Here is a 21,029-nt window from a genome sequence, read left to right as displayed (position 1 = left end):
AAATGAAAATTATGGAATTGTATGCAACTAACAATAGCCCCTTTTTAAAACGCACAAATGTTTTGAAACTCATTCATTGTCTACCTCAACTTCGTACAATCTCCTCATGTTATTTGGCACTTGTTGAAATCTTCTTTTCAGCAGGAGAATCTAACCGGGCTTGCCTTCAAATAGCTTTGCCGATTATATATAAACTAATTATGCTACATGCAACACAATTCCTTGAATTTGGCTATGAATTTAGGGAGATTGAGAAAAGAAAGGACAGAGAAATAAAAAAGCGTCAACAGCACTAATTTAACAGAGTTAGACATAGAGAAAATCACAAGGGTGGCCGGGGATATTAATGAAGCTAATGCAGATACTCTTTATGATGATTCTGGGGAAGATGATTAAGTGGAGGTCGACTGTCCAAGATCTAATAATCTGCATTTGCTCTCCTGGAATGCTAAGGGTTTCCAGTCTTTCATGAGAGGGGGTGAATGGTTAAATCAACTTATAGACTCTGAAATATTAGCCCTCCAAGAAACCTGGCTAACTAAGAAAATCACAATTTTTGGATACCATTTATCATACAGACCCATTAGAAGCAATGTAAAAGGAAGACCATATGGGGGTTTATTTTAGGAGCTAAGAATGATTTGATGTTGAGAGAAGTTATTGGTATTTACTAACCCCCATATCTTAGTTGGGATAGCCACTGTCTGTGCAATGGGGGTTGGTCTCCAATTATTATTAATAAACATTTATAACGCCCCCTGGCAATGAAATGATGGCTGAAATCAGTGTGATGATATTGTAAATCAACAGTTGCAAAATAGTAAAGATGGTCTTTACATTGTCATGGGGGATTTAAATTATCGAAGATCTATTGATCTAGATAAACTTCACTCAAACAGTTTTGATATGCTGGCCGTCACTCATGATGATAATATAAATCCAAACCATTTGGGCCAATGGAATGGTTCTGTAGAGATACATAGACTGTACCTGTTATACAAGACAAAAACAGAAAATGGCACATCTCTATATACATGGAGTAAGGCCAGACAACCTCTTGGCTGGATTACGTTTTGTTTCCCTGGTCACTATATATAAAGATCAATGAGTTTGCCCTTATCCACATGGAGTGTAGTGATCATGTTATCTCCATATTATCCATGCTATATGAAGGTAAAGAGAGTAGTAGAATACCTGGAAACATTCTAGTGAATAACAAGGGAATTAAAAATACTTGGTCAAATAAGAACATTAAGTTGTTTAATGCTAAACGTAGATCCACGCTATCAGTAGGGAAACACCTAATCTCCATGAATGATGGTATCATTAAGGTTGCATTAAATGAAACATGTGAATATCTACAGGCATCCTATAAAAAAGGTGAGGCATGAGGGGAAGTAGAAAACATCCTCTTTCTATGATTCTGAGATTGCTGAAAAGAAAACATTTTAGGAAGGAGGTTTGCAGAATAAAGAAGTTGAATTTACAATTGATAAATGAATTTGAAATTCTGGTGAATAAGCACACTAAATACAAGAATACCATAAGGGAATATAAAACGTCCTCCTCTACTACGCAATGGTTTCTTCTATATTGGGTACTTTGTGAAAAAGATTCCCATGCATTTTGGTCACTGTACAACACATCTATGGCTGGTATGGACAATGGTAAGGAAACCAATCCCACCTCATGGAGCAAGTGTATAACAGTACTCCACATTAATGATTTAGAAGTAGAGATGGCACCTGTAGTTGGGTATAGTGCTATAAAATGCAATATGGTTGATTTCTCTATTGAAAGCATCACAAGATTAATAATTAAATTAAAGTTCTTAAAGGCCCCGGGTCCTGGTGGGATACCCAACATAATACTAAAAGATGACCCTGACATATGGGTGAAAATATTGCACCAAGGATATAAGTCAATCTTTTCCATGGGGCCCATGCCACAGAGCTGGAAGGACTATATTGCCATCCCCATATATAAGAAAGGAGATCATGAAGATCACTTACACTTTTTAAAAGAGCTATATCCTGACACTTTGGTTAAATTACATATAAATCAGGAGGGTGATCTTACTGAGATGATAGACACTAACCATAGCTTTAAGCAAGGTTGAGTCATAGCTGTATGTGGCAGATATACATGAATCATTTTCAGAATGCCAGAATGTTCCCCCTATCCCCCAGTTTAGGCAGTCAACATTTTGCTTGGCCTACCTATGTGGATGATACCATTATTCTGGATCAAACCGCTATGGCTTTACAGTGTTCTCTAACCGATTTGGGAAAATACTCTGCTGCAAATGACCTGATTATTAATTATGGTAAAACCAAAATCATGGTATTCCAGAGTAGAAAACAGGACAAATAAATATTACCGGAAGATGACAAGCACCTTATTGAGGAGGTATACTGCTATATATATTTGGGGGTCCCTTTTTACCATACAGATCATGGGGAAAAGCTAATAAATGGTACAACTAGTAAGAGCTTGAAGCATTTAATGCCATATGAAATTATATAAAATATAAGGGTGGTTACTCATTGGAAGGTCTGTTGAAAATCTATAATTCCAGTATCAAAACAGGTTTGCTTTATGGTTTTGAAATATTCACCAAAAAGGAAACTGGTGGCCCAGCTCTCTTGAGGCAGAAATGTGGAGACGTGCCTGGGACTACCGAAGTGCACTCCAGTTGAAGCAATCGGAAGTGAACTGGGTCTTGTAGCATTAAGCAATCAAAAAAAGATGAATTGTACCATATTTTATTGGAAAATGCGAACAGAGACAAACAATGTGGAGAATATGTATAGGAATTTTAACCAGATTTTTTTAAAACAGAGTATTAAACCCATGGAAAGAGGACGTTTTAGGATAGAAAACACTAATAATATCACTGTCGCAATGAAAGAGATTAAAGATAGGGCTTACACTTGGGATAGGGATACAAATGTTAAATGGTTATCCACCGAAAGTTTGTATAAAAGATCTGTATTTCAAGCTTTCCCTTTCTGAGACTGATTTAGTTATTTAAAATGTATTCATTTTTTTTATTTGTTTATTGGTTTAATAACATGAGGGAACAAAAAACCGATATCATTAGAGATTGGTCAAGCATATCAATGTAATAACCACAACCCTACCCCACCCTCCTCCCAACCCCGAGACCATGGTTAGTTCACTGTTCCTCTCTAGTCCGTGCCCGTGTCCGGGCAACCCTCTCCACTCTGCTCAATATCATCCACCTCAGGGTGGAGCAAGGGCACCATCAGGGCCACCCAACGGTGTAGTTCCTCGCTGGAATCTAGTCTGTGCACATGGATAGCCGTTTCCCATGCCACCATTTCAGCTGTAATCCACTTCGTAAGGTCTCCCCACCATAGGGAGATATGTGGACCTCTGGGGCTTTTCCACCCCATGGCAATACGTCTTTTGGCCATTATGTATATAAGATCTGTAAGCTTGGTTAGGGGTTTGTACTTCCTGTTTCGCCTATATCTGCCCAGGATACAGGCCGTAGGCTCGTCCACCTCAACTTCGATGTCTGCGCCGGCCACTCTGTCCTTCACTTGTGACCAGAACTCCCTAATCTCTGGGCAGCCCCAGAACATTTGAGTCATTCCTGCCCTGGGTTCAGTGCATTTGGGACATAATTGGGTTCCAGCACCTGTGAATCTTGATATGGCTTCAGGTGTGATGTTAGGTGTATCGACCCACATTCAAGTTATTATGCTGCAACATTTGGTGCTGTGGGCTTAGAAAATCCAAGATGGCCGAAAAGCCCACATTGGCGCCAGAATCCAGGAAAACCGCGCAGTTTTTGCGCACACCAAAATGGTCGCCTGTCCTGCCACCCACCAGTGCGAGGGTGATGGGCCAGAAGCAACATGAGTGAAACGTGGTGCCAAAGGAAAAAACAGCAGTGCCTGTTAGCTCAAAAAGCGCTTTAAAATCACCCTTGTTTCTCTGAATGCAAGCTCAAAATGCCTATTTCAAACATTGCAAGATATTCAAAAATCTTACTGAACACCAGCAGACGTGTGGTAGAATGAAGTCTTGTGTGCATACAAAATTTGGAAAAATGAAGAGCCTAAAATAATGTTCATAACAAAACTGGCTGAGCTGTGAATGTCAGCAGCTTTAGTGAAATTGGACTTAAAGCCACTAAAATCGAAATGTTTAAAATAAATGAGTGATTTACTTTGGAGTGTCACATAGGTTGCAACTGTTTAAATGTCATAGTTTTGAACTTAGGATCAGCGTTCTAGCTGCATGTGTCAAAATTGTAAGTTTGCTTTGAATGAAGAAAAATGGGAACAAAAGTGACATTTGGCTGAAGCCTGGCTTAAAGAGATTGAATTCTGCCCGGCAACTACCCCCACAGGAGTTGAAACTTGCCCAGCAACTGCATTCACAGGCCTGGCCTGTATTCTCCTGCCCCCACCAAAAGGAGATTACACCTCTCTGATTGAATTAGGGTAGGGGTACCTGAGACTGCAGGAAACAGAACAATGAACTTTCCTTGGCTCAGGCAAATGCTAAATCAGGGGGTCGTAAATGGCTTCCTCTCGGAAGGAACTGGGAGGAGCACTGCCTCTATGAGCCAGCTGAGCTTGGAGGCGGGGACAGACAGAAATCCCCCCATGTGCTTTGGAACCTAAACCACACCCATCTGGGCCAGAGCATAATTTTAAAAAGATGGTTAATTCATAGTACGAAATTGTCAAAATTATATAATTAATATCATGATTTCTGTGATTTTTCTGTGCACATTTTAAGAGGTGTTAGGACTCTGTGGTATATTCTGGGGGGTAGTAGCAGAAAATAGGGTATTACTCCAAATATATGTATGTTAAAAATCTGACACTTCATCATCTGATGCCCATATTCCTTGCGCACATTTGTGTAAATTCTGGAAAAGTTTAGGGATTGTGTTCTGGATGAAAATAGCAGAATTCTGTCAGAAGTGAACACAACATCTTACAAAGACAGCGATCGGATGGTTTGGCGCTACAGAAAATATGTTAACTGGACATATAATATTAGAAAAATTGTACATAGATAAATATGCATTTAAGTCAAAAATAGATTTGTGTGCAAAGTGACAAGGGGAGTGTTCTTTCTGTATGCCACAAAAATGATGCAGGATGACTCACAATTCAGTTCCCCAGTCAGGCGACAGAGAATCCTATAGCCTATCAGGATCCTCAGAGGGTTGGGCATAGAAAGTCAGCTTTCCCACCCACTTTCACAAGACATAAAAAGACCCACTGAAACCCTGGTAGGGACATTCACTTTCCACTTTCTTGCGAAGCACTTTGACGGGAGACGCCAGATTTCAAATCCAGACATATCCTGAAGGACCATAGACTCCAGATAGACTCCAGAACTTGAAGCAGAGAGGCCTAGTCCACAAGCTGAATCCTTTCCAGAGGCCTCAGAATCCAGCAACCTAACCAAACTATTCAACAGCCGGGCGAGCTGTTTGATTCTGGCCTAGAACCCTGTGCCAAGAACTTTTGCCAAAACCAGAGACCAGACCACACCGCTGTACAGTGCCAGAACATTTGCCAAAACCAGAGACCAGACAAGACCGCTTTACAGTGCCAGAAGGTTTGCTAGAACCAGAGATCCAGACCAGCAGAGCAGAGAGAACCGCAGCGAAACCTGTTGACCAGATCTGTGACGAGGCCCATTCCTTCCAAAATTAGGAGTGAGTATCCAGCCAGAGCTGTGCAAAACCAATATCTTAGTTTAAAATAATCTAATTCAAACCATTTCAACCTAGTTAGAACTGCATAGAAATCGTGCGTCCATTCTGTGATTTCAAACCTGTGAAAGTATCAACTGCCATTCTGAATCATTATTTCATTTCTGAAAACTACCTCCACAAAATCGTCCGTATCTTTTGAACCATATGTGCTAGGAACGAGATTTAACTTTCATTAAGATCCTCAGCTTTCCAATCGACTTATTGTTTTTCCGTAAACACGCTCGACACACTCAGAAAAAGTGCAGCGAATTGCAATTTGACTCAACTTCTTCACCTGTCAAAAATAGCTGTCTTTTGCTTGCATTGCTGAAATTCGTTTTCAACCTGATAATCATTCATGAATCATTGCTAGTGTTGACCTGAACTAATTCAAAGTAACTGTCACCTACCCTGAATCTCCTATAGGGAATTAAAATAATTTTTAGCATATTTTTCACTTCTTTGCAAATCACATTTAAAGTATTTTTGACTGTGTGTTAAAATCATCACTGTTGCTCTAAGCTTGCTAGGGGGGAACTGAATTGGTATTGCATTTGATTGTATTCCTGAAAATTGTGTGCTCCCCTTCCATCTCCTTATATTGCATAAGGGGGGGGAGTTGTCAAAAGAAAAAGTGATCATATTATCTCTTGTTGAAACCATATCAGTTTATTTCTGTGCTGCATTCTTTTCCATCATTGCATTTCCTTGAAACCATAAAGTATTCTCAGCTACCTTATCCTTTCTATGCCAACTCCTAAGTAATTCAAGAAGTGTGCTAGTGTAGTATTATCCATTGTTGATCATTGTCATATTCATAAGTGTGCTATCAAATATTAATTTATTTATAAAAGTGTGCTATATATCTTGTTTAATTTTTCAATAAATGTTTTAATTTGCAAAACAAACCTACTTCTTGGCTCAGTGAGGTCAGGGGGATTCAAAGAGAGGGGCGTTATACAAGGGTTTATCATACAGATTTATGAACAGGTCATAAAAATATATAAATAAGGGCTTTCATTGGGCTTCCCAGACTAGGCACTGACTTAGTTGGAGTACTGAATTGAAGTCGCTCTATTGGTGATGTACAGCTGGATAAGCTGCAAGCGGGCTTTTCTGGAAACTTTCTTATGGTAGTGGGTTATATCACCCCAATCTTTGTCTTCAAAAACAAGGCCCAGTTCAGTTTCCCTCTTACTCCTGCATTTAAGGTCTCCCCTGGTTGTACCCCATTACAGGGCCTCATAGATTCGTGAGGTTTCATGGCCCTCCTCAGCGGAGTTCAGTATCGTTTCAATGCATTCATTTTCCTCAGTCAGGTCGGCAGCGACCAGCCATCTCTTTATTCAAGGCCTGTACGACCACCCTGTGCAACAGGAACTGTCCTGCCGGAAGGCCCGTGGGCTCACAGAGTTCAGAGAAAGTTAAAAGGCCCTGTTCTGGAATGAAGTCCCCAAATGTGGCCACCCCGAGGGCTCCCATTGTGTGCGTGCTTCAAGTTGCCCCCAAGAGTGATTAGCCATAAGTGCAGCAACGGGGATCTGTGGGGAGAACGGGTCATCCGACCCAACCAGCTTGCAGGCCATTGTCCAAAGCCGGATCCCAAGCTTAGCGAGGTAAGGGCAGTGTATCATAGCACCCTCCCCGGCCCACAGTATGTCTCTTAGTAACAACCGGGGAAGGGCCGGTTGGAGGAGGCGATTGTCCATCATGCTCTCATCGGCCATCCATTGCGTGACATGTCTCAGTTGGCTAGCAAGGAAATAAAGCTCAAAAATGGGGATCTTCAGTCCACCCCTTTCGTATGGTCTTTGCCTACCTCCCTGCCAGAGAAAGCCCCTACAGAGTTTGTTGAGATCTTTGAAGAATAAGGGGGGGATGTTGAAGGGGACGTTAGTGAAATTATGTAGTAGGCGGGGAAAGGCGACCTTTTTAAGGAGACCAGCCCTCCCGGCCATTGAAAGCGGGAGCCAAACCCAGAATTCCATGGATTTTGTGAGAGAGTCTTTGGCCCTTACGGTATTAAGGATATGTTCTTTGCCGGGGTTACGGTGTATGGTTATCCCCAAGTATTTGAAAGATGTTGCCTGCCTTTCGAGATCTAGAGGGGGGGGGGATCTGTATTCATCACTGTAAAGTGCTGCAAGGGGGTAAAGGCAAGATTTGCTCCTATTAATCTGGATCCCGGTGAGCTTGTTGAAGCAGTCCATTTCAAATGTATTCATAATGATAAAGTCTTCCGTTTTATCCTTTTACTTCGACTGGAGTTGTTGCCAATCTGGTCCAGATTGGGAGCCTGGAAGAAAATACCATATGTGGATCAGTGGTGTAGACTGTGTGAACAAGATGTAGAAACCTCCAGACATCTACTAACTCAATGTGCTGCTAATATGCACTTATTGGATAGAGGCTACACTAGAATAAAGTTCCCTATGGACTCTATTAACACTGAGCAGGCATGGGCCTTTTTGTATTCAGGTAGCAGCTTTGTGTTACAAAATGTGTTATATATGGATTGAAATAGAAAAAAGTACTGAATTCAAAAATGTAGATGTTACCGCTTGACTGGTATAGGACTCTTCAGGCGGGATCTATTTTAGCAATCTTCTTTTTTAAGGCACTTTTGAAAGTACTTTTTGTATAACCATGATTGGATAGTTTAATGTAACGCTTCTAGATGACATGGACTATGTTTTAATAATTTATTGTGTGAAATGTGTAGTGTTAAATGTTTTACTTTGTAACCAAATACACTTTAATAAAAATAAAAATAAATTGGAAAACACAGTTAAACTATAATAACAATACTTCTGGAATGTACTCCAATGTTCTGGGATGTGTTACAATTGTTCTTTTTGTTTATGCAAATAGTTCTGAATGTTCCTGTTAACCATAACAAAGTTCTGAAAGATTAAAAATGGACTACAGGGTTTCCTGACAGGGCCAAATGTGGGGGGGATTGTTTACTGATGGGGAGCTAGAGATTATGTGGGTTGATGCAGTTGGCCTTGAGATGTAAGAGATCATTCAGCGTAATGCCGTTAGCATCAACCCATCAGCATCTGGCTGCGAAGCATCTTGCCTTTGGTGTAGTGCCGTTGAGGAGTAGTTGGCCTCAAGACTTGGGTAAACAATGCTCCAATGCTATAATAGGCTGACTCTTGGTTGAGGAATGCACAGAGAGAGGTTAACAGAGCTGGAACAATCACAACTGGAGGAAGACAGGCCTAGAGGTCCCAGAAAGCAGAGTGGTACTACTCTTTACATGCAAACCTATGGAGAGGGGAGGGGGATCATCCCTCCTTTTTTTCTGCTTAAATTTTGAAGCTTCTGAGATTGCATATTTTGGCTTTTGAGTCTCAAAAAGACTTTTTGTTTTGCTTTTTGAGCAGAACTCCTATTTTTCACTGAGCTGCAAAGAAAAGCATTGTTACCTATGACAATCAGCTAACCACCTATGGACATATTTTATTCATAATTTGAATTTGCTGATGTTTTCATAATGGTCAATCCCACTTGATACTAAAATATTTTAAGGCGTTTTTAATGTTTTTGGTTGTTTTTTGCTAAGAGACTATGATGATTTTCATGGGTTGTTTTTCCAATTGTATTTGATCTTATTTTTGGATTATGCAGACTACAAGTTTCCAGGTTCCAGGCATCCGGCTTCCAGCCCTTATCTGTCGACCCTTGCGGACACTAGAGAGTATGAGGGCCTGTATTGCCCATCTTTAATGTCACATTGGACAGAAAGAAGAGAGGTACTGGAAAGGCAGCTCATTTCATAAAATTGTGTAGTGGTACTTAATGAGGTAGTCAGTTACGATTGAAGTGGATATTATGATTCTGAAATGGTTGACTGGTCTTGAATAGACATAGAGGCAATGACAATAATAATTGCATATTCATTTAAAGCATTGTGCATACTGAGTGTGTTATGTGTAGTTAGGAAGTTACAATACTGGTGTCAATGCTTCTTTATTACTTATTTCTCATAATAAAAATAATTACACTGTACATGAGAGTGTAAGAGCATTCATTGAGTGTTCATTACTGAGAATTAAGTCATAAGCATTTGAGAATTATGTATTATGTTTGGGGCATCTATTATAAGTACTATATAATGATATATTGTGTATGGAGCATGATTTGACAAGAAAGGAATTAGTACAAGGTTTGAGCAATAGACCATTAATAACAAATATCTGACTTTAGTAAATCAGTCCTCTGTGGATGTGTAAGAGTAGCTTCCCACTACAGGGGTTTGCCTACTCTCTCTTCTCATGCAGAGTGACAGGTAAATATTTGTCTCTACCTCTATTCCTACCACAGATTCTACTTGGGCGGTCTAGGGCACTCCGCTTGGGTGGAGGAAAGGCTCTCTGAGGTAGATATGATAGGAATCATGTCATTTTGACACCCAAGATGGGACACAACAGCTTAAAAAATCCTACAACCTAAACTATTCTCTTTACTGAAGAGAGGCTAAGGGGGTTGCTACAGGCCTGGTGATACAATGTATTACATATATAGATCTTTAAATAAACACTCCAGTGAAGAGCAGGGACATTTTAAGCAAGTACTCATAATAGCTATCAATCTGAGAAATACTAGAATGACTAACCAACATATTGATGTCCCTGTACCTGTAGATTGCTGGCAAGCAGTAACCCGATGGTTAAATGAAAGTGGTGTTACAGATGTTAACACTAACCTTTCAGTGGCAGTGGCTGTGATGGGAGGATTGCAGGGGAGACCCTTTTTACATGTATGAAGACACCTGGTGTCATGCAAGGGGGCAGGTTGGAAACCCTATATATTAGAAGGAACCGAGACCAACTACAGTATGCAACTTATAAGTATCCTGAGTTAGGTTTGCAGCTGGTAGACCACCACAACTAGTTTCAAGGAGGTTTGAGATATCCCACTACCAGGGCTAGGCATGGCCCTTTTTCTCTGTAAGGGTTAACCTTAGCATACATCCTTCGGTACCACCCAAATCGGGAAGAAAATTATACATATACCAGAGAACACTATGACCTTCTGACGAGATACTTTGACATTGTTTGTGCGTAAGCTGTAGAGTATAGTGCTCTGGGGGTTGCAACTGCAGCACCTAGACCAGTAATATCATGGGAGGAAGGAACACTTCCATTGCAGACTCTCAATGCCTTATTGCGTACCTGCCCCACTAGGCAAGAGGAAATCCCTAGATTGCATTCTACTAAATTGAGCCAGCTAGAGGCATCCTAACTTCACGTCGCTCCTCAGCAGAGGCAGAGGGTGTTATCAGTCATAATGCCAACAGGTTGTAATCCACCTATGGAACACTGTGACAGCTGGCTTTCAGTATATAGTGAGATACTGGGCTCCCATGGAGCAGAAGCAGCAATGAGTTTAGGACTGGCAATAGCTGGGGGCAATTATCCCATGAAAGAGGGAGCACTCATTCCACTAATAAAAGGTGAATCATTGAGATGATAAGTCTTCAGTGCTGCCCAGTGAACAGGAAAATAAACTTCAGTTTTGTCAAATTTTGACAGCTACTTACGGACGCCTAGGTAGAGGTCACCTGGGGAGGGGTGAGAGTATGCACACTAAAAGGGCACCACCTACTAGCACTGCTTGTACAAGACAGGAACCAGGCAGAAACACTTTCTCAGATAGGGCTAGTAAGGGAAAGACACATGCTTCCAGTCTGCCCTTTATAGTAGTAGAGAGGGATACCTTTCATGATAGAACAGTATCTGTAGAGAGGTATAGTTCAGGCCCCAAGCATGAAGCTGGTTGGGGTAGAAGATCCTACCAGGGCAGAAGTAGTGAGAGAAGTCCCTATCAGTTTAGCGATAAAGTGCAGCTTAGGTAACCACAAAGTTACAGAGATGAAGACTCTCCTTCTCCTTCATGGAAAGGAGATCCAAGAAGACTGCTTAGAGGGAGGAGAAGAAAGGAGAAACAAAGCAGACTGCAGCTTTGAGAGTGGATAATGGCAAACGTACCAACCCAGACTCACAGGATACTACCAGTGACTAAATAACCAAATTATTAGATAGTAGTACAGTTGGATTCTGATACACAGGTCTCCATATTCAGAGAAAGGCACAGGAATCTTTTATATCACATGCCAACTGATCAGAAAGTAGAAGTTATTACTCTCACTGGAGTGGTGGTGAGGAAAATTAAGTGTACATGGTTACAACTTGAAGGAGACTATCCAAAATAAATAGATGCGCTATTTTCGTCTGAGTTGCACATAACACAAGATGGCCTTTTAGCAGAACAAGATTGGCCCAGGCTATATGTTAGGGAAAGCCCTAAGGGGGAAGATGTAATTAAACCAGCCTTTTCAGAAGAGGCTGAAGAACACTTAGTGAATGCATATGCAGCCTCAGAGGCTGTTCTAGGTTCAGTAAAATGATTGAAGAATGATGTAGGACATGACATTATAATCATTATTATTATTATGGTATTTACTGAGCGTGGACCTGGCTTCGAGAAGCAACAGAGGGCTTTAAAGAGGTAACAGCAGAACAGATATACAGTAGGGGATAGGATACAGAGGGGTACAGAGGAGGTGTACTGGGTAGTGGGGAGGAGAGGCATGGGCGGCATCTTGCAAGTCAGGTGGCGAAAGCAGCGATTTGATGGTCTAGATATTGAGGAGGAGAGATTCCTTGAAGAGATGGGTCTTGAGTTCTTTTTTGAATTTTAGGAGCATGGGGGCCATTCTGATGCTGCTGCGGGAGGTTCCATAGTCAGAGTGTAGGCAGAGAAGGCTTGTTTTCTGGTCCATTCTTTTCTGCAGCGGCGGATTTCAAGTATGACATTGGATGCCCTCCACATGGAATGCCAGTGTTTGCAGCGCCAAAGCTGCAGAGACAATATCCAATCAAAGCACAGGCCATTCCACATTAGTGGATCAGTTATTAGACCAAGGATTTCTAGTATAGCAAGCAAGCCCACACAGCACAGTGCTACTTCCAGTATCCAAGCCAGTTGGTTCAAATCAACTGATAATTGACTTTAGGATTCTAAATTAAAATACGCACCCAGAGTTTGTTAGTTCAGTCCTTCTGAGTAACATGCACAGATATAAATATTAAACTGTGTTGGATATGGGAAATTGATTATTTGCACAACCTTTGGATATAGGGAGCTATAGGTACACAGCAAACACATTCTGAGAGAAACAGCGGTGTCTCACGAGACTCCCACAGGGTACAAAAATAGATGAGGCATATTGTCAAGTAGAATACAATCCCTCTTATAAGGAATTCAGACTTGCTGAACATATGCAGATGACATATACTGTACAGATGATGATTTGAATAAACACTTAGAGAAAGCATATTTGATCACATGGACACTACCAGCTAAAGGCTACATTTGCAATTTTAGGAAATCTAAAATAGCCCAGAGAGAAATCAAAGTTGTGGGGTTTTCATTATCTGATGAAGGAAGTGGACTTGCACCTCTGCCTATGGGGTAGTAAGGTGATACTAGAATGGTTAGATCACTACGCCTGATCTTTTATCTTCTTAAAGTACCCTGCTGCTGGTGATGGGGTTCCAATGAGAAACTGCCCTTCTTTATCCAAAAGGTAATTTGTGAAAGGGAGATTGATCCCTGTCCACCTAAGCGCTGGGTAAATTAATAGTTCAGTATGTCAATCTTGACGTAATAAAGCAGTTCAAAACAATTTGTTGGTGCTATATTTATTGGGAGAAGTCAGATGACACGTGTTTTGACCCTAAGGGGTCTTTCTCAAGGCTATGATTCTTATAGTGACACAGTACCATGTGTGTGTACATATAATCATCACCAAGATTAATGCAACAGTACTAGAAATTCCACTTTGGATGTTTGCAAATGTAATATACTGTGATGGGAGTGTTGTTCCAGCAGTTGGGACATGCACTAAAAATGATACTGCCTGTGGTGCTGTAAAATGGTGATTCAACCATAAGAACAGCTTTTAACACCAGGATACCCAAACAAAACATTTAACCAATCCATCAGCTCAGGTTGGTGAGTTACAAGGCCTCCTCCTTGCACTGCAGCACGGTGCCCCCACAAAAGCCCACTTTAATAGTGTCTGATTTAGACTATGTGGAAAGAGGTTACAATGTTGACCTACATTGGTGGCAGGAAAAGGCATTCCGGGATTCTAAAGGCAAACAGGTTTTATCAAAACAACTTTGGCAAGAATTATGGGACATCAAGGAGGCTAGACCTCTCACATAGGTTATGCATACCAAAGCACACAGAAAGAATTATGTGCACAGTGCAGGCAATGCCTTTGCCCATCATTCTGCAAGACAGCAGACTATATGAATGGTAATGGCAGCACTGACACGTTCTGCTACATATATGGATGAGGAAATAAAGGCATGTCCTCCACTACTTATACCTACAATGTAGAAGAGAATACAGTGATGATCCTATCCCTAGGTCCAAGGGAGGCCCTGTTGACAGGGTACTACCGAATTAGCAGGAAAGATTGAACTTAATCTCTGCAGCACATGCAAGTATATCCACAAACTACTTTGGGGTGTCAGCTACTACACGACTCTTGCAAGACAGCTATTGGTGTAGCCAGGGCTTAGTAAAGAGATATGGCAGTACATAGCGAATTGCTCCATATGTTTGCAGACAACAGGGGACAATTAAGGAAAGCCACCAGAGAGCACACTAGTATGGATGACAGTGCATGTGAATACATATATGGACCACATAGGTCCACTGACACCCGTCAACAAGTACAGGCATGTGTTGGTCATGGTAGACCTGTGCACAAGATCTACCTGGTTAATTCTCCAGAAGAAAGCAGATCAAAGGAGGTCATAAAAGGATTGCTGCCCTTAGAAGCTGTGACAGCACCAAAATTACTCCAAGCTGACAATGGGCCAGACTTTTCTGGCAAAACCTTGAGAGAGGCCCTGTCAAATTGGGGTTATACCCTGCATTTTTCAAAGCCGTTTTGAACATAGTCAAATGGAGTGGTTAAGAGAGCCAGTGGGATAATAAAGCAAGCTTTTACTAAATGCATCCTCTCTTCTGAATGAAATTGGGTAAGTCATGTACCATAGTGCAGCGTAGCATAAATAACTTACCTTGCGTTTCTCAATGTGGGGCCTTATGAGTTGCTTTTTGGTACTTCCATGGATATGTCTGACTAATATAATTATTGGGACAAACCCCCAGGTAGGTTTGAGGGCTACTAGGAGTTCACAGACTCGTGGAAGGCCTCAACACGCAGACAGACAGCAAGTTCAAACTGCAGTTTATTACAGCCAAAACCAACAGGGATCAGAACAAGGATAGAAGAAATCCAAAGACGTCTGAATGTCTCCTGGCTCGCAGGCCTGTTTTATATCCTGATTGCATCATAGTGACATCACAACCTGAGCAATACTACAGAAAACCTTTTGCCACCTGGGATTGGCCATCAGGAGCCTAATAACCAATAGAGTACCTTATGTGAATTATTCTACTGGCTGTCGCATGTCAGGTGGATAGTCTGGTCCTTCCCCACATTACTAACTCTATACAATGTTGCAGTGTGAGGGTCTTACCATTGGTTCTTGCCCATTGCTAACCACCCTAGGAGCGTGAACTGTGATTGGCTAGAGCTGACCTCCCCAGGCCTGCGATCCGCAATGGTTGTCAGCTCTTAGTGTACCTTCTCAAGGTAATAAGAATGACTATGTGTCTGCATTGTAACTCGTGTGTACCACCTTAGACTATGAGCGTACCCGTTCATCTCGTGCAACACTCATCTCACAGTGTAACATCTTTGTTGAAGCTATTGTCTGGCGGCGTGAGATTGCCTCTCTTTCCCAGGTTTGGTTTCCATTCACCATCTGAGTCACCCGGGTCACATGTTCAGACACCGTTATTCGGAGCTTCTGCAGCTCTGAATTATGAGGAATGATTTGCATTTATTGAAGCTGGTGTGACTGTCGTTTAGGGAATGGAATCTCATTCATCTCTGGTGGTCTTGACAGCGGGTCCTGTCTCACACGGTTGCTCTTGTCCAGCCTGAATTCACCTCAGATCAGCCCTTGCTGAGAGTCTTGTGGCCGTCTGTAATTTTCCCAAGCCATAACATGGCTTCTACATGTCTGTGCTATTCTATGCTATCCATATGTTAGTCACATGTGGCTCTGTCAGGTCTCATAGGTGCTCCTGCAGTTACATAAGGTTAATTGCACATAAGAATCTGCAAGCTTGTTCAGGATCTCTTGCTTCTTGCGGTTTCTGCATTGATGTGTTAAGCTAATGACAAAATAATAAAAGCAATGACAGTATGTATATGTATCTGTCCTCTAACCTATAGAGCAGTACGCTCGTGTTTTTCATGTGTTCAAGTGTGTGTGTGTCCCAATGTGCAGATGGAATGTGTGCTTCCTGTCTAACGCTGCTACGTCATTGTGTCTCTAACAACGCCAGTGACTTTGGCTTCTCGGTACTTTAGTCAATAATGTCAATTGAGGTCTCTTTAGTTGCAGCCTGAGGCTCTTCGCCCACTCTGGGTAGGACTTGTACCACACCTGGTCTGTAGGCTTGTATGAGTGTACATCTCAACATATTTATCGATTATTGGAGCACTAGGAATTGGTCCGATATAGTATGGGCGGTCACAATATCTTCTGTTCTTCTTCCACATCATGTACCTTATAGTAGGGGGAGGAGAGGGTGAATTTGCCCATCCCTCTTCACAATCCTGGTAGTTCCCTCACCAGGCCAGACTAGCTGCTTCTGATAAATCTCCTGAGACACCCCATCCTTAGTGAAGAAGTCTTCACACAGAACCCAGACAAAGTACCTTGAAGTCTGGAGACTATGCCCTGGATAAGATCCATGACAAAAAAGCACTTGAATTGTGCTACAGACCTCCTGTGAAGATACTCAAACTCATTGGCTCAAGAACAGCCATCCAGCCAGCTCTGCCTTGTAATAAAGGTACATGTAAAGTGTCTGTAGATCACCTTAAGCCAGCTCCATATGGTTACACCCCTATTCCTGAGGGAGGAAACTATGTATCTTGAACAACCTGACAAGCAGTAAAGAGTAGATGAGCACATCATGTAAACAATGAATCCAGAAACCGCATCGATGCTGAGAATATTACAATTTTCTCAGGAACAAATGAGCCAAAAACAAGGCTAGAAGTATAGCCGAGTGCAAGGTCCATCCTGAAAATGAAGATTTTTGACCATCCAAAGTCCAGCCAGAACTGTCAAATGTTTTTTGGAGCAGTAATTCTGTGCTACACTTAGCTGTGGATATGTGGTCTCACCTTCATTGTCCTATTGAACACAGGACAGTTTTTAATCCCAATGACCAGCATGTCAACTTTAGCCTTAGCACATACATTAGACAAGGGGGAAGTGGCGGCTGTTGATAAGGGTGTAGTCTTGACACACATAAGCAGATACCTACTAGAGTTAGGGCAATTGTGGACACATCAGTATAAAACCAACAGTGGGCCGAGTAGGCAACTTCAGGTACATACACTATCAATGATAGATGAATCGAGGATAGCGTCCCCTACGATGCATGTCTCTGACACCAATAGGAACATGTTGAGGGCCGAGATAGAAGCCTTTGCTCAAGGAACTCTGTTAGACTCCGAAGATTATCTAGAAAACTTAGAAAACTATTCTTTGGTGTATGATAAAACATTCTATGCCAGAGAAAACATGGCAAGAATCAGTCTCTCTTAACATGGCCTGGGGGGAATCCATGTAAGTACATGGAAGTGACACTCTAGATGTGGCATGTAGAAATCCACATGTTATGTTTTCCTCATTTACACACATGTTTCTGCAATTTGTAGTGCATGCCATCTACCCATGTATACAGATTGGAAGACCAAAGAGGGTATATTTTGGTGGACAACTAAGCAGCTCAACAAAGCTATTCAGGAAAACAAATATGAAGATATCACAAATGCCACAAGCATTGCAGTAGGCTGGAATATTTATGCCAATGAGTGTTATAATAGACACACAGGTATAGGTGTAGGTGCTTATACAGCCAGGGCTTCAAGAACCATTAAACAAACCTATGCTATTTCCCTAGACAAATCATGTCTATTAATGGTGAAGCAAGCACCTTTAATGATGTCATTAGTGAGATAAACATATGGGGAAAATCAGGTAATTGGTTGAAAATCCTAGATAGGATAGGTCTCCTAGAAAGGACTAGGACCAAAAGAGAGACAAAAAGTGCAGAATCCTTCTACACCTGGAATGGAGCCTTCCTGGAAATCCAAAGACTGGCAGAACATTCCATAGAAGAGTGTTCTTGCTGCTGATGACACATTCATTGCATTTTCTCTTCGGGCTGAGAGATGTGGTAGTAGATATGGTGCATATCATACAGGAGGACCTGAAAACCCTACAAATTGAACAACAAGCAGTTGTCAAACTTATGAAGATCACAGAATTCCTGGACATACTGTCTACAGGAGTTCCAGATTGGACTACCATCACATGGCCATTAGAACGGATGCAATGTTCCTATGAAGACAGGCTCAGATGCAGGCCATTTCATAGTCCACATAGACTGTGCTGAGCGTCTTCAAATAGACTTTCTATGGAATATCGGCATGGGACAAACACCTTATCTCATGGACACTTCATTGGATCCTGAACATTCCTGTGCCAGCAAGGCCACCTTTGTTGTGTGAGAAGTTGCAGTCCTGGGGCACCATGCATCAAGTGAAAGATCAATGTATATAAGCCATCTATGAGGTTCCCTACACCCATGCTTGTGTGGAATATGTGGACTCTGCGATTCATCAGTATTCCCCGAAAGATTGTGTGGGAACACTATGTAGGATGCCAGGATATTTCTGAAATCAGCCCATGTGAGCAGAATTCAAACTCTACAATGGAAACATTTAACAGCAAAACTCTACTACTATGTAATGGATCTTACATCGTGCAATTCAATGCATCATGCTGTGGTTTACCTGTGGGAGTTGCCAGTCTGGTCAGTGTTTCAGAAGTGGTAGAATGTTTCAACATCATCCTTCATCTGCTGGTGCACACTGAACTACTGCTATTAAATTGGCCTTAAGTGACGATAACATCTCTGCAGTTCATGCAGTTATCATTGAAGCTGGCACATCTCCTGAACATGAAGGTTCACATCACTAGCACAACAGAAACCTTTGCGGAAGCATCAGACAGAGCACTGCATATGTCCAGAGACCTGCTGTGAAACATACCAGACTGTCCAAATGAGGTACAGTCCATACTGGAAAGCTCCTCTCTGTCAAATGGGAGCTCCATTATTATTGTTATTATTATTATTATTATTATTATTATTATTATTATTATTATTAGTAGTAGTAGTAGTAGTAGTAGTAGTAGTAGTATTAGTATTAGTATTATTATTGTTTTTATTGAGCAAGGACCTAGCTTTGGGAAGCAACAGTGTGCTTTACAAAGGTATAAAGCAATACTGATTCACAACGGAGCGCTTTACAGAGGTATATAAAAGTACAGATTCATATTGGAGTGCTTTTCAGAGGTAACAAAAGAACAGATATACAGCGGGGGTAGGATACAGAGGGCCAGAGATGAGGGGTACAGCTGTACAGGGTGGGATGGAGGGTAGAGGCAGATGGCATCTAACAAGACAGGTGGACAGGGGATGATGTTATGGCCTACATGTTGATGAAGAGAGACTCATTGAAGAGGTGGGTCTGGAGTCCTTTTCTGAATTGTAGGAAAGTGGGTTCAAGTCTGGTGATGGTGGGAGGAGTTTCCATAGTCCTGGGGTGCAGGCAGAGGAGGATTTTTGTCTGGTCCTTTCCTTTTTGATGCAGTGGTTTTCAAGTATGCACGTGTCCTAGCTTTTGGTTTTGCACTGTCAGCCTGAGATGTTGAGTTTCTCCGCAAGGAAGTTAGGTGACTTGAGGGCAACTGCCTTATAGATGATTCAGCAATACTGGAAGGTGTTTAATGCATGCAGTGGGAGCAAGTGAAGTTTGATGAGGGCCAGGATGATGTGGTCATATCTGCGGAGACCGTTGATGAGGTGTGTGCCCGTGTGTATGACACTTCTCAGGGGCACAAGGGAAAATGAGGGGAGGCCTTCAAGGAGGGCATTGTCCCATCCAGGTGAGATAGGATCAGTGCTTGAACAGACAATCTAAAGCTGTCCGAAGGGAGGGCTTGACTTTCCGGAGGAGAGAGAGCCGATACCAAGCTGTTCGAGTATTCTTAGCAATGTGTGTCTTGAAGGAGAGGTGTTTGTCGATGTGGAACCTGAGGGACTCGGTGGAGAAGGTGAGCTCAAGTGTGAAGCCCTCAGGGTTCATGGTTGATAGCCAGGTCTGTATGTCAGGGTGTTCCGTGTTGTTGGTGATGAGTAGGAATTCAGTCTTCCCAGGAATTCAGGGTTGAGCTTCAGGTATGCTCTATCCTGGGATCCATTATGGACTGGCTGATGAATTCATTTTTTTCCTTCAATCCATTGACAAGATTATTGGACTTCTTTGGGCAAATAGGCTCATGGATTTTGCCTATTTTCTATATCCTTGCAGCTGGGTTCATCCACATCCTGATCACCTTTTTATTTCATTATGGTGAATAACAGAAGATATGCTCATCTCATCATTGATTAGTCCTGTGTATTCTACTTTGTTCTTTTGTCCCTTCACTCTTTTTACTATGATGCCTAGCCACCAAAGATTGTTCTATGGCTCAGGGAGGGGTGACACGTATTTTGGCCCTGCCTGGGGTTGAGCGATATCTGAAGCCATGTAGTTGTGAAGCATACAGGCATGTACATAGTAAAATGCATGTGAAATGTATTCAGACAGCGAGCACATATTAAAATTGCTCAGTTTAAATGTCTGGGCTCTGAGCCAGACTAATCTATTGTTTCGGAACACACAGGTACATTACAATAACAATAAATTTGGGCAGCTCTCCATTGGTCTGGAATGTGTTCTGGTTAACCATAAAAAAGTTCTGAAATACTACAAACTATTACAGGGCTTCCGGACTGGGCCCGACATGAGGGAGATTGTTGACTGGTGGGGCCTAGAGATTATTTGGCTTGATGCAGTTGACCTTGAGTTGTAGGAGATCATTTGGCTTCATGCCATTGGCATCGAGCTGACAATGTCTTACTGCAAAGCATCTTGCCAGCATAGTGCTGTTGAGAAGGAGTAGGCCTCTAGACTTGGGTAAACAATGGTCCAATACTATAATAATCTGGCTCCTGGTGGGGGCAGGCACAGAGAGATGTTTGC

This window comes from Ambystoma mexicanum, chromosome 5p, assembly GCF_040938575.1.
Source record: "Ambystoma mexicanum isolate Mex_15411 chromosome 5p, UKY_AmexF1_1, whole genome shotgun sequence".
In the NCBI taxonomy this organism is placed as follows: Eukaryota; Metazoa; Chordata; class Amphibia; order Caudata; family Ambystomatidae; genus Ambystoma; species Ambystoma mexicanum.
Note: the sequence above shows the minus strand (reverse complement) of the source record.